The sequence below is a fragment of the Chiloscyllium plagiosum genome, unplaced genomic scaffold (genome assembly GCF_037043375.1).
Source record: "Chiloscyllium plagiosum isolate Xiang-an unplaced genomic scaffold, Cpla_swu_hap1 HiC_scaffold_4, whole genome shotgun sequence".
Taxonomy (NCBI): domain Eukaryota; kingdom Metazoa; phylum Chordata; class Chondrichthyes; order Orectolobiformes; family Hemiscylliidae; genus Chiloscyllium; species Chiloscyllium plagiosum.
The window spans coordinates 8282907-8298544 of record NW_028270142.1 but is presented as its reverse complement, the minus strand read 5'-3'; the positions used below and the strand labels follow the sequence as shown (position 1 = coordinate 8298544).

The following is a 15638-nucleotide window of genomic DNA, read 5'->3' as shown; positions in this document are numbered from 1 at the left end:
TTGTCCCAGCTGAAGTGGTGTCCTTCCATATCTGTAAGTAAGGATATTAGTGAGAGATAATCATGTCGTTTTGTGGTTAGTTGTGCTTGTTGTGCAAACATTGCAATAAGTAAAAACTACTGTCATTTACCACCTCCTGAAAAAAAGAACAGGTAATGACATCACCATAGGAAATAACATCACCAACCCAAAGAAACCCAAACACATAAATAGCAGGAATCATCAACAGTGCTTCGTCCGGACGTTCATTGAAGATGTTCCTAGTTTGGTGACAAAACATCTGAAAATGAGCCTCCCAGCTCAGCAAGCAAACCTACATCCAGAACCTCAACCTGAGCTACAAATCTTAAAACTCACTGAGTAATCTTTCTTTATTTTAGGCACCATGACAGTTGATTCTCTTGCCTTTGATAACTAATTCAGGTGTACATAATTTACAGTTGATGAGCTCAAACTGGAATATCCAGAAATGTTTCTGGAATTTTGCTGGGTAATTGCAGTTCCGCTACTCTCCATGTGTTGTAAAATAGACTGTCATTCAAAGTGAGCGGCATCCTTGTGAAGGGGACCTCCAACCCAATTTCCATGGTGTACTGAAAGTTTACACTGTAGTAGCCCACAGAGTGAAGGGGGGGAGGGGAGAGCGGTGTATGGGAAAGGATCCAGATGTAAATGTCAGTCACCTACTAATTATGGTATGTCTCACAACTGACCCCCCTTGTAATCCCTACGGTTAACTCAAATTAGTCTGGAAAATAAAATTGGAGCATTCCTTTTCTTAATTTTTTTCTTACCTTAATCAGCTAAGTCATGGACAAAAGACCACTATTTGTACAATAGTTGTGGATGGTGGAAAAGGTTAATTTTCAGTCTGTGTTTATAACTAATTTTTGGAGAACAAAGAGCACATGCATTCGCTAGCACTGTTGAGCGTCCACAATTGTTTTGAGTGAGAGAGCAGGTTTCAATGTAGTTGGTATCTGCTTCTATTTCTAAAATTCCAGTTAAAGTATCAATAAATGCTTCATTAGTAGGTTAGTGACCACAGCCAACTTTGAAAATAATTAAACATTCGCAGTTTCTAGCTAATTACAGCAGCAGCATTAATTAAGTAATAGTTGAGTAAGCAGGTAATACTACTTAATCTGCTATTTAGACAGTTTTTAAAAATATCATTCATAGGATGTGAGCATTGTTGGCCAGGTCCATCATTTATTGCCCAGGGGACAGTTGAGAATCAATTATGTTGCTTTGGTCTGGAGTCACATGTAGGTCAGACCAGGTAAGGAATACAGATTTTAGACCATTAGCGAAACAGGGGGGTTTTTCCAACAACCGACAATGGTTTCATGGTCATCATTAATCCCTTCATATCAAATTCTTTGTTGAATTCAAATTCCACCATCTGTCATTTGAACCCGGGTCTTCAGAACACTAGCTGTATTTCTAGATTAATACTCTAGCGAATTATGCTACTAGGCCATTACCTTGCCAACAACTGTTAGTTTGTAGAAAAATATAATGAAAGACTTTAAAGATTTTATATTTTGATTATCGTCGAATAAAAATCTTGTCAAGTTAGTTCAATTTTATTTTATAAAAGGACATGTATTTTACACTAATGAAATCATGTCCCATTGTTAATCACACTAGTTATATTTTATTATGGGCTGGCTTCAAAATGTAGAAAATGGTATGCATTTCAGTGCGGAGGAGACCTGTCTTTATAGCTGTGTACGTTTTCAATATTTTTAATATGTTGAATATGTTTAAAGCATTGAATTTAAAATGGAATTTTTGAGGTATTAATGTTCTGCATTGCTATAAGATTTCGGTTGTGGAGAGTTTGTTCTGCTTGCCAGACCACTTAAGTACCAAATTGGACCATGGAGATCATCATGACATATATTTTGCAGTTTACTGTCAATCATTTAAATGATAAATATAAATTGCTCATCACTTCTGATTTTTCTACAGGGAGTTTCAATGTGATGGTTGCATTCTTGTACAACTCCGCATTATAGAAAAATCATGCTTTAGAAACCGCTTCAAAGTGTTAGCAATGTAATCAAGTTACAACCAGTACATGGTTTAATTGACTGTGCTTTAGAAACAATGTCCCCAATTTGGCAATCGTAATATAGCAAGTTTATATTAACAAAACATGCGTTATAGCAGAACAACCTGTATTAGGTATCGCTGTTTTACTGTTTCCGCATGCATTGGAGAAGACTTTTGTTTTACACATTTCTGCACGGGTTCATTCTATTAGTTCCTGCAACTTAGTCTACTCATTTCTTGGCTCAAGTTGGTCTTAAATTTGCCATTGTTATCTTGCACTTGTAGCACGTATTGTTTACTCCTGTAGTGGTATTCTGTTTGAATTGAAATTTGTCTTTGGTCCTCACCTGTATTTAATCTAAAGTCATGAGGCATTTTCAGCAACAGTATTCTCTGATGGATAAGCTTGAGTGTCATACTATCCACAACCTGCGTATTACTATTGATGAGAAACTGAACTGGACTAGCCCTATAAATACTTCAGTACAGAGAGCTGGTCAGAAACTCAGAATCCTGCAGAAAGGAGCTCACCTCCTGTCTCCACAAAGCCTATCTACCATCTACAAGGCACAAATCAAGAGTTTGAACTTTAAACCTCTGCCTTTTACCCAAAAGATAAAGTATTAGAAACTTGCCTTTTATGCAATAATTGCAGAATAGTGAAAACTAATCAAACCTAAATATAAATCTGTCATGTTTGTTAATTCTTTAACATTACTATTGCATTGGAAAGCTATCATGGAGCTTTCAGTAGATAGTTGATGAGTCTGCAAAAGATCTGCACGAGTGGGCATATTCAATCATTTGCCCTGCTAATATGCTGGTTATCTTAAGTTTGTCTTCTGGAGATAATAGATGAAGGATAGCACTCTGAATTAATACTATAAAAATGGTGGCTGTCTACCTACTTGAAACCACTTGGCAATTAATTTTAATTATTAAACTAAGTTATTGCAGGTGACTTTTCTCTGTATTGGTATTCAATGACATTGTTACCATGGATGAGCTAAATTCATAAATAATGAACTAACATCCTTTCCGTTGAGTGGTCTAGCAGACAATTGGACCGCTGGAATGTGTGCTGTACAAGCATTAATGGTTTACGGTCACTATGCATGTAGCTTTCATTTTGTGCTTCATATGCTCTGCTTTTGAGATTTTGTTTTTCATTTGCCATTTTGGTGGTGTTTTCTTTTCTGTATTTCTTTCAAGTATAGTATAGATGTATACTTGAAAGGACAGCTGTGACTGCAGGGATATAATTCCCATTTCTGTCTTGAATTACAGCATCAGTGGTTTGCATTGACTTGATTCAGATGTTATAGTATGTAATAGTGGTGAGGCTAGCATTCCTTGCCAGCATTGCAGGGTTAATCTGACAGCAAATTCTCGAACCTTGCAGGTGTGGTTAATCTCAGAAATCACACTACAAATTGTTGGGGAAATACATTCAGGAGTATGTGGGGTATTACTGGATGCTGGTTGAGCTCCCAAGATTGGAGGATCCATAAGCTACATGACCACCTGATTGAATGAGATGGTATTTGCTCATGAAATGTGTAAAATAAGAGAGTGCCTTGTGATTAAATTTCTGAATAAGATTTTTTAATCTTTTAAAAAGCCCAGAGTATCTAGACCATTTTCATGTAGTGGCAATCCTTTCATGAGATGGCTAATGGCCATAGTTGTGGCTTGGCAGCTTGATGGATTAGCAGAGAGGTATCCCCTTGGGACTGGAGCACTACCAACTCCCCCCTCCACGTCTGCTGCCAAGAGACTGACTCCATGTTCTGGCTGCTATGGGAAGTCTGATTGCCAGTTGGAAAATTCAGGTTTCTTTTGGCCCTTTTAAAGGTCTTACTTGGGTCACCATCCAACCATCAAATTCTGAAATTACCTGGAGGCAGAAACATGCTGGCTAAATAACACCACTGTATGGCTAGTTTCTTCAGTCCTCCTGCAGGGATCAATTATTCTATCTCATTCCTTGGGTCTTTCCATTATTACAATTAGTGTCAATGTAGTATCCAGTAACTTGGGAACAGTGAAAATCTTAGAGGAATGGTGGTGCATGGAGCTGGTGAAAAGTATGGAACCAAATGGTGGCACGGTGGCCCAGTGGTTAGCACTGCTGCCTCAGCGCCAGGGACCCAAGTTAGAATCCACTCTCGGGTGACTGTCAGTGTGGCGTTTGCACATTCTCCCCGTGTCTGCGTGGGTTTCCTCTGTGTGCTCCAAATTCCTCCCCCAGTCCAAAGGTGTGTAGACTAGATGGATTGGCCATGCTGAATTGTTCCCTAGGTTTCAGGGATATGCAGGCTAGCTGGATTAGCCATGGGAAATGCAGCTTTATGGGATAGGATAGAGGAGTGGTTCAGGAAGGGATGCTTTTCGGAGGTTTAGTGTGGAATTGTTGGGCCGAATGACCTGCTTACACACTGTTTGGATTCTATGATTCAAATGATTACAGTCCCATGAACTGGAAGATGTTGGGGAAGCGTTGAAGGAGTATGAGTCAAACAATGTGGTGCTGGAAAATCACAGCCAGTCAGACAGCATCCGAGGAGTTGGAGAGTCGACGTTTCAAACATGAGCTCTTCATCAGGAAGAGTTAAACTGTCAAAGGCTGCAGACATGGTCATGAATGACAAGGGAGGGAGAGCTTACCTTTATCATAGACTTGTAGAATGTCTTTTGTAACTTTAGATGAAAGCAGTTTCTGTCCTATAGGTTGGAGAGTTCCAGGGAAGAGGACTACAGATTTGGGGGGTGAAAGCATGTTTAAGGATTTTGGAAAAGAAAGGGAAGTTACGGATGGGATCTGTAGTTTCCACTATTTTATGGGTTTCTTTATAAAGAGAGGGATGAGAACAGCAAGTTTCAAGGAGACAGAAACAGGACCGAAGGCCAGAGAACCCTGAGCAATCGTAGCTAGAAGGATGGTTAACAGTTTATCGTAAATATTGACAAATATGTTGTTTTGCATTACATTAGTATTGTGAGCACGACAATACAAATAACTTTGAAACTGATGACAACTGTGTTTGTTGTTTAGGACTGCCTTTCTCAAGTAATTGGTGGAACACCATCAATTGCATTTCCTCATACTTTTTAATTGAAGAGTTAAATCTTTACCATATAAAAAGAGATCAAGTTCTTCTGTCAAGTGTGTTGCCTCTTAGCCAAGGAAATCTGGAAGTGCTGTTTGAGTGAATGATGGTGAAGACATCGTTCAAGTGTTTTAAAACATCCCAGTGTCTCTGAATTCCTACATACTAGGCATGTTGAATGTTAATCTATTTGTTTCAGCTTTAAATATGTTCCATGATAGTGCATCCACAAGCTTCTGGAATAAGCAGGTTTAAAGATTCAAACATTTTGTGAAGAAGTTTCATTTCAGTCCCAAGTGTGAACTCCAATTCCAACTATGAACATTCATGTTTCTTATTTAATACTTGTTTTGTTAGAGCATCTCCTTGGAAGCCAGTTTAGATCAGTTGGTTGGATTGTTGGTTTACAAAGCAGTGTGACACCAACAGCGTGGGCTGAATTCCCGTCAGCGGTGTGAGATTGCCATGAAGGACTTTCCTTCTCACCCTCTTCCCTCACCCAACCTTAACCTCAGGTTAAGTCACACCAGTTGCTTCTCTCTGTAATGAGAGAGCAGCCCCTATGGTCTGGTAAGACTAGTGACACAACAACAGCATCTCCTTCCATGGCACCATCATCCTGACTTTTAGGTTTCAGAAAAACATTTGCATCTTTCACTTCATCAAATACGTCTGAATTGAAATAACAAATCTGTACAATATAATTCCAGATTAAGACCATCTGGAATAGTAAGACGACTAACTGTAATATAAAAAAAACTGCTTCCTTGGTGGATAACTGTGATTCAAGTATTTGAGTTTCTTAATATCTCAGAGGAATTGGAAGAACTCTGTTTACTTCAAAGCAAAATTTTGCACTCTCATGAACATCATATACTTTGCTGGGGTAATTTTATATCTGTTATGCAGCTGAAAACCCTTCCATCTCCTGGATTTCTGTCCTTGCAGACATCATTCCCTTACATATCTGCCAATTGATGGAAACCCACAAGGTAGTTGAAACTATCCACGTTTCTCCCAATTGCTATTCTATGGTGACCTCTTGGATCGATCTACTGTTATCTTCCAGCTTGGTACCTGTTTGTTTTGAGCAACTTTTCAAGATCTACAAGCAGATGTCCTTTGGATGTTGGATGGGAAATAAATCTGCCCACCAGTTCCGTCTGACAATTCCCATTTATCAAATGGCAAGTTGGTCCTTGCTAAATTTGTTCGAGGCAAACCAGGAACCTTGCACAGGAAATCTTGATGCTTGTGCCGCAGTAAAATCCTCTTAGGCACGAAGGAGTCTATACTCTACAGACTACCATAAACTCAGCAATAAATAAGAAGAATGTTATTGTCTCAGTTGAGAGTCATTTTGGCCAAATTCAATCCCAAAGTGAAAACCTGGATTGATAAACCGTAAGTTTTATTTTTGCAATTTGTTTCCTGTTGTGATCAGTTACTGAAAATATTCAGTATGAACCTATCAATAAACTACTTTTTAAAAAAAGTTCATTATTTATTACCTTAAAAAAGACAAAACAGAATGAACTGTTTTACATAATGCAAGAACTGATTGAATTTAGAGAATTTTTTATTCTGATATTTGTATTAAAGCTGTTTCAATGAAGAGTCACCCAGTTTCTACTTGCAAGTCCCTTGTTCAGTGGGAGCAAATACAAATTTCTTATTCAGCGTCCTGCATTCACTTGATGCTATCTCCTGTGGAGCTTAAACAGGTTGTTAACACTGCTTAGTTACTACTTAATATGGGCTCCTTAGACTCCTTTTCCACACAGTTCTGTTTATTGAGTTTTTTTTCTCGCTGTGACATTAACTCACTCAGCTTCTTTTCTGATCTGACTGTTTTGGAGACTATTAAACTGTACTGCTGCAACTATAGGCCTCTTCTCTGATAGAACATTGACCTTCTGAATGGATCTGTCTTCCTGAAAGAACTTGTTTCTGTCTCTGTCACTGTACATGATCGGGTACTTTAATGCCACGTAACAGCACCATTTTTTTCCTCTCTTCTACCCTTGATTTCCAAAGCACTAAGCTACAACTTTTGTTTTTTTTTCTCAAATACAGATAAGCAAATTTCAGGTAACCAGTTATGACTTTCAGATCTTAGAAATTTAACTGAAATGGTTTGTCCCCTTCCTAACACATGATACAGATAGTCCCTGGATTGCAAACGGGTTTCATTCTTAACTATGTTTGCAAGTCGATTTGTATGTACGTTGGAACACAATGCAGGACACTATCAAATAGTTGTTCATAAGCATGAAGAAATATTGACATGACCGATCTTTAAAATTAATATCGATATGTGTCTTAATGGTATCTCCTTCACAAACTACAAGTGTTCATAAGCCAGAAGTTCGTAAATCGGGGATCGCCAGTATAGAAATACAAATCAAATGTCAATTAGTGCATGATTCCAGCTCAAGTCTACAAACAATGATAACAAATCATGAACCTTCATTGCAATTAGCACACACTTAAATGTTTGAATCCCTCCTTTTGCTTCTAGTACATGGTAACTGACGATGGCAAACCAAAATCAATTCTGAAAGCATTGTGTAACATTGGTTTGAACCTGCTTCTTTCACAGTTAAAGGTAACTTCATGATGTTTACTGAGAAATTTGGCTTCACAAACAAGAATCAATATATTGAACAGACTTTCGTTACAATAATTCATGCAAAATCTTAAGAGACATTTATCGCAACATGTATTTCTTAATGTTTGCAAAGAAAAGAATCCCAAAGCATCTCCGTCAAATTGAAAATATTGGACTCTAGGCCAGAAGTTAAGTTCTTAGGCGATAGAGTCAAAAACATGTTGAATGTGTTGCAATTTCATGAAATTAAAAATCTCACAACACCAGGTTATAGTCCAACAGGTTTCTTTTTTATAGATATTTTTGTTAGAAATTTAACATTTTAACAAGTTTACAAAAATAAACAAAACTCTCAAGTAAAAACATTGATATACAATTAAATCTTAAATATATAATAACCAAAATTTAACAAAAGAAAAATACCGAGAAAAAAAACCAAAACTCAACTAACTACTAATCTAACCTACAACTAACCAGAATGTATATTTAAGTCTCTTACATTATTCAAATAAAAAAAACAGTGGATAACATAGAAATTGGGGAGTGAGATACGTGCTCGGAATGTGTTAACATCAAATGTAACAAAACCCATATTCGTGCAGGATTCCTCTCCCAAAGGGCCCCGGACCAGCCAGGTTCGTAATCTCAATTAAATAAAAGCCGAAATATCTGTATTCATATAATTCAAGAAGGGCTGCCATATTTTATGAAATAATTCGGTCTTTCGGTGCACCATATTTTAAGGAAGTCAAGGGGAATACATTCCATAATTAATCTGTGCCAATTTGAAAGTCTAGGGGGGCCCTCAGCCACCCAGTTTACCAAAATATTTTTCCTTGCACAGAAAGAGAGAATAGAAAATAGTCTCTTGCCATGCATGTCCAGGGAGGATAAGTTCGAAAAGCCCAAAAGGAGAGATACGGGGTCCACTTTAATTTCCGTTCCTAAAATTTCTGTCAGGGCACTTGCTACTTTAGTCCAGTATATACAGATTTTATGACCGGTCCATGGACAATGTACAAGAGTGCCCACCTCTATTTTACATTTGGGATGCCCCTGCCTTAAATTTTGCCAATCGATCCGGTGCTATATGGGCTCTATGAAGTATCTTCAGCTGGATAGCCTGAGTTCTGTTACAGATGGTGATTCTTCTGGCGTTTTCCCAAATGTCATTCCACGTTTCTATAGAGATTTCTAGTCCCAATTCCTGATCCCATGTTTTAAGCAGATTGTCCATATCTCTCGATATTTCATCATGTAGTAAATGATAAATAGTACTGATGGAGGATACCCCCATTGGTCGTAGTACTCTACATTCTCTATCTGATTTATAAAGACTATCTAATAACGTAGTCTTCTTCTGTATATAGTCTCGAATTTGGAAGTATCGATAGAGGTCTCCATTAGGTAATCCGAATTTCTGATGCAGCTGTTCAAAAGATATCAGGACCCCATCTTCAAATAGGTCCCCTAGACATGATATACCCCTGGATCTCCAGAGTTTAAAAGTGGCATCTGTAAACCCCAGTTGGAATCCCCATGCTCCCACTATCGGCGCATAGGGGGATGTTTTATGTGAGTTGCCCTCATTTTGCCGCATTATATTCCAAGCTTTAATTGTATTTAGTATTATAGGGTTTTTACAGTGATCCGTAATGATTTTCCTCTTGTCTAAAAATAAAAGGTTAATAAGTGGGCATTTTACTTGAGAAGCTTCGATGTCCAGCCAGATTGATTGTGGATCAAACAAGACCCAATCAGCTATGTAACTTAATAAGGAACCTAACTGATATTTCCTAAAATCTGGGGTCCAATCCTCCCCTTGGCTGTGGAAGCTGTAGCTTCTTCAGCTTAATGAGGGGCCGTCTATGATTCCAGATAAAGGAACCCAACCAGCCATATAATTTACGTAGTGCCAGCCTCGGCAGCATCACCGGAAGCATTCTCATAGGGTATAGGAGACGGGGCAGGACATTCATTTTAATTAGTGCTATTCTACCCAGCCAGGAAATTGGAAGGTTGCCCCATCGCTGGAGGTCCTGCCTTATCCTTTCCAGTAAATGCACAAAGTTAGCCTTGTATAACTGACCAAATACTGGGGTAATAAAAATGCCTAAATATAAGAAACCCTCCAGGGACCAACGATAGGGAAAATGGGATCCGTCCACTAAGTGGAGTATCATAGCAAGGCCACCCATTGGCATAGCTTCCGATTTTGAGAAATTAATTTTATAGCCTAAGAATGCACTAAATGTATTAATAACTTGGATTAAGCGAGATACGGACATCAGAGTATTACTGAGGAATAGAAGAACATCATCTGCATACAGGGTAATTTTATGTTTACCTGTACCAATCCTCGGGGTCGTTATATTAGGATCAGCACATATAGCTTCTGCTAGTGGTTCAATTATTAGCGTAAATAGCGAGAGAGGACATCCCTGACGGCAGCCCCTACCCACACTGAAGCTATCCGAACCCAATCCATTGGTAACCACAACTGCTTTGGGATCACTATACAATGTTGAGACCCATTTGGTAAACACCTTGCCAATGCCAAACCTTTCCAATGTGTAAAACAAATATGAGCATTCCACCCTATCAAATGCCTTTTCCGCGTCTAATGAAACTACTACTCCTGGTATCTTTCCCTGATGGCAGGCTTGAATCATATTCAAAACCCTTCTAATATTATTGGATGATCTACGGCCCTTAATAAACCCCGTCTGATCCTCCTTTATGATATGTGGCAGTACCCTTTCTAGTCTCAATGCTAATGTTTTAGAAAGGATTTTAAAATCTACATTTAGCAAGGATATTGGTCTGTATGACGTACAATCTTCTGGATCCTTTCCTTTTTTAAGGATAAGTGAGATATTTGCCTCTTTCAGCGAAGGCGGGAGACAGCCCTGACTATATGCGTAGTTATACATGTCCATAAGTGGACCAGCCAATATTTCTGTAAATTCTTTATAGAATTCAGCTTGAAAACCATCTGGGCCAGGTGCCTTACCGCTCTGAAGTTGCCTGATTGCGTCAAGTATTTCTTGGACTGCTAGGGGAGCATTTAAGACCGATACCTATTCCGGAGTTAGGCCCGGAAAGGTCAAATTTTAAAAAAATGATTGCATCCTCCTAGTCCTGTCTTCACAATCCTGCGATTTATATAAATCAGAATAAAATTTTCTAAAGTTGCATTAATCTTTTTATGATCATGAGTCAAAATACTTTCCTTGATAGACGTGATAGTTTGAGGGGCCTTTTTTTTCTTTGCAAGAAATGCTAATTATCTACCCGGTTTGTCGCCAAATTCATATAACCTTTGTTTTGCAAATAATATTTCCCTCTTAGCCGTTTGGGTAAGCGTAGTGTTTAGAGCTGTCCGAAGGGCCGTAATCCTTTGCAACTTAATAATGGAAGGTCTGTCAGCGTATGCTGTTTCAGCTGCTTTTAAGCGTGCTTCGAGCAGATGCTGTTGTTCTTCCTTTAATTTTTTCTGGGTCACTGAGTAGGAGATGATCAAACCTCGCGCGTAAGCTTTGATGGTCTCCCACATCATTGATGGGTTGCTAGTCGTACCTAAATTAATTTCTAAAAAAGTTTTAAATTCTTGAGAGAAGTACTTTACAAATTTACTGTCTTTCATTAGGAAGGGGTCCATTCGCCAATGCCGAGGGGATGTCCCATTGTTCCTCGCCTTGGTTTCCATATATACAGCAGCATGGTCAGAAATTGCTATACTACCTATTTTTCAGGATGATATGGAATTTTTAAAAATCGAGGGGGCAAAAACATATCAATTCTGGTATGGCATTTATGTGGATTGGAGTAAAAAGAAAAATCTCTGCCCTGTGGATGAAGACATCTCCATACATCTACTAATCCTAATTCTTTGTTCAGATCCATCAATTGTCTAGATCTGGGAGATACTCCTGCAGTACTCTTGGGAATCCTATCTATTTCCGGATCCATAATACAATTAAAGTCTCCCCCTATAATTATATGACGGGCATCAAAAGTCATCAATTTTGAGAAGGCTTCCGTTATAAATTTAAAGGGGTGTGCCGGGGGGCAGTACAAATTTAAAATCCCATATTCCTCTCCATTTATAAGGGCTTTAATTAAAATATATCGTCCAGATTCGTCTTTTATCTGATTTAGGATTTTGAAAGGGAAATTCTTCTGAACAAGAATAACAACTCCCCTACTTTTTGAGCTAAGAGAAGAAAAAGAGGCCTGATCAAATCCACCCAGTCATAATTTTAAGTGTTCTTTATCCAACAGATGTGTCTCCTGTAGGAGAGCTATATCAACTCTTTCTTTCTTAAGATTTGATAATATTTTCTTTCTTTTGACTGGCGAATTACTCCCCTTGACATTCCAGGTGCACTACTTAACCGACTGATCAACCATAATCATCCGGGCAAATCCGAGACCCCTCTGGAGGGGAAACCCTATCCAAAATATCCCGAGCATATAAAATTCACAAAAATAAAGGCTCTCTAATACACTCACAACAGTATAATAAAAAACTATTTCTAAATAATAAAAAAAACGTATTTAAATGGAGATTTTCCCCCTTGTTCCCAGGGGGTATCACTTCCTTTCCAAAGGTCCATCGTAGCCTCTCCCAACCAATGCCCCACCCTTGACCCAGGCGCTCCTCAATAGGATGAGGAGAATTCAGATATAATACAAAGCTAGAGTTAACAGTGAGCACCCTACCCCACCCCCCCCACCCACACCTGGATATATTTGGTAATATTAATACCATGTATAAACATATATAACTATAAAATTACAACCTCAACCAATAATAATTAAATATAATAATAAGAATAGCAAGGGAAAACAACCCCGCTCCTAGAGACAGAGGTAAAATAGAATAAGGTAACCACCTCCCCCCACCAACATTAACTAAACCCCCCGGCTTATTTATATACACACACATATACATACATACATAGAATAATAAAAAAACAACCAACCGCAAGGGGGGGAGAAAATCTTAAATAGAGAACAAATAAATAAATCCCTCACCCCACCCCCCAAGATAATATTAAACAGTAAGGTAAGAAAAGAGAAAAAGGGGGGGGGGATATAAACCGGAGTGGGGGAAAGGCAAACCAACATCCATTGTCTCTTACAATTTATCTAAGAGAGTCCAAAAATTCCTTAGCCTTTTCTGGCGATCCAAAGTTATACACGGATCCTTCATGGTTAAAGAGCAGCGTCGCTGGGTAGCGTAAGGAGTACTGAATATTTAAGTCCCTTAAACACTTCTTCGCCTCATCGAATGCCTTCCTCTTTCGGACCAGAGCTGGGGAAAAGTCCTGGAATAACATGATCTTGGATCCTTTTATAGATCATGGCTTGGGAATCTTTTCCAAGATTTCTTGAGGCTTCTAGGAGTATCTGCCTCTCCCTATAGCTCTGCAGCCGGAACAGGACCGGGCGGGGCGCTGGTTCGAGCCGGGCCCGTGTATTGCGACCCAGTAGGCCCATTCTACCCTTACCTGGCCTGATCCAGCCTCCAGATTTAAAAGCTGTGGCAGCCACTGCTCGAGGAACACTGTAGGCTGGCCTTCTTCCCGTTCGGGAAGGCCCAGCAAACGAATGTTTTTTCAGCGACCTCGATTATCGAGTTCGTCAATGTGATTCTCTAAGGTCTGGATTCGCTGTTCAAGAGTCCGGACCTGATCCACGGCCGATTGCACTGTAGTTTCGGAGGTCGCGGCCTTTAGCTCCGCCCCTCCGACTCGGCGCTCAATTTCTTTAATGTCTCGGTCGTGCTTTGCAGCGCGGCCGAGAGTAAATCCCATCGACTTCGGGATTCTTCAATGAAAGCGTCAATCTTCACATCCAGTTTGGAGATGATTTCCACAAGGCTCGCCACTGTAGGTAAGTCCCCTGGGGCGGCTGCGGACGCCTCTACTGCAGCTGGAGAGGGTGGGGGAGGGGTTCCTGCTTGCTGAGAGCTGTGGGCTCCCTTCCCTTTAGTCATTTTTACTAAAGATTAGATTGTTTAAATTTAATACTAAGCAACTAATTATATTAAACAGCTATTTGAAATGATTTGGTGAGTGTGGTGGGGGTGGGTGGCCCACTTTGCCCAAGTCTTGGGAGGAGCACTATAGACTCAGATTTGCTGGGTTGCCGCCATCTTGGATCCCCCCCATAGTCCAATAGGTTTAATTGGAAACACATAGCTTTTGGAGCACCGCTCCTTCATCAGGTGGTTGTAGAGGACACAAGTGTAAGGCACAGAATTTATAGCTTGGGGAATTGGGGAACAGTTCAGCGATCCAGGACATTCAACCTCAGACCTTCAGGTGACCATCCTCCAAGGCGGACTTCGGGACAGGCAGCAGTGAAAAGCGGCCGAGCAGAGGCTGATAGCTAAGTTCTATACCCATAGGGAGGGCCTCAACCGGACCTTGGATTCATGTCGCACTACAGGTGATCACCATTGCACTATACATACATACACACGGACACGCACACGCACACGGACACGCACACGGACACGCACACGGACACGCACACGGACACGCACACGCACACGGACACGCACGCACACACGGGCGCGCACACACGGACACGCACGCACACGGGCGCGCGCGCACACACACGCGCGCGCGCACACACAGACACACACTCACACATGCAACCTCTCAGAGACTTAGACCACTCTACTCTCTCACGCACACATATACACTCTCTCACAGACACTCTCAACCCCCCCACCCCAGACACACGCGTGCACACACACACACACACGCATACAAAGACCCACATGCACACATATACGTTTGTGGGGTGAATTTGCACTTGCAGCGTTACATTGTACTTTGCTCAAAAACTGCATGAATTCATGTAAAACTCTGTTATCTCACTTTTTAGATTAGAATCAATCTAAACATCATGGCACAGACAGAGAACACAGGGGGCTAACACCTTCAGCATATTGTCTAGCTAACACCAATTGTTACAATTAACCTGAGAATGCAACTTTTAAAAAAACGTTTTGTGATTTACACATGAAAGAAGTGAAACTATCATGGTATTCGAACAAATGAAAGATTCAACAGACAACCAAGATATTTTTCAATGTATAATTTCAGTTACATCACACTGTAAACGTTTGCTATAAATTCTGTGCCTTACAATTGTGTCCTCCACAACCACCTGATGAAGGAACTGCGCTCCGAAAACTAGTGTGCTTCCAAGTGGACTATGACCTGGTATTGTGATTTTTAACTTTGTCCAACACCGGCATCTCCAAATCATGATTTCTTGAAAGATCGTGAAAGAGGAGAGGTAAAACTATTTGAGGGAGGGAATTACAAAATAGGCGACTTAAGTGGCTATAATTTTAATTACCAGCAGTGGGATGAGGGTGACAAAGAGGAGGTGAGGGTCAATGTTTAGTTAGTTCAAGAGGTTTGCATGTCTGCTGGCAGTAGACAGGAGTGATGGGTGAGAAATGCTTGGAGCTGCAATTTATAAGCAGTCTTGAGTGAGCTGACAGTGTCTGAAAAATGGACAATTGGCCATAAGAGCACAGACTTTTTAGTGAAATTTGAAAATCACTGTAGTAGAACTGAGGATTTTAGCTGCAATGTATTACAATAATGGCAGAAATACAGAAAGCTGAATTTGAGAAGTCTCTAGTGCATTCATGGATGATTCAAATTTAAACATTTATGCGTTTTACTGGTCATAGGCATGTTTTTCTCTTGACTATTGTCCTTCCTTCTATCTTTTCTTTCTTCAGTTTTAACATTTTGGAAATATTGTGCAGGCATTTTTACCAAAGACGTAACTCTTTTCCTGCCGTATTGCACTGTTTCTTT

The 15638-nt window shown here is 39.8% G+C and overlaps 1 protein-coding gene across 2 annotated transcripts in view; it reads left to right on the top strand.

Moving 5' to 3' along the window:
* arfgef1 (ARF guanine nucleotide exchange factor 1) overlaps nt 1-15638 on the top strand; it is a 210894-nt gene that overhangs the window by 29707 nt on the left and 165549 nt on the right. The window lies entirely within an intron of this gene.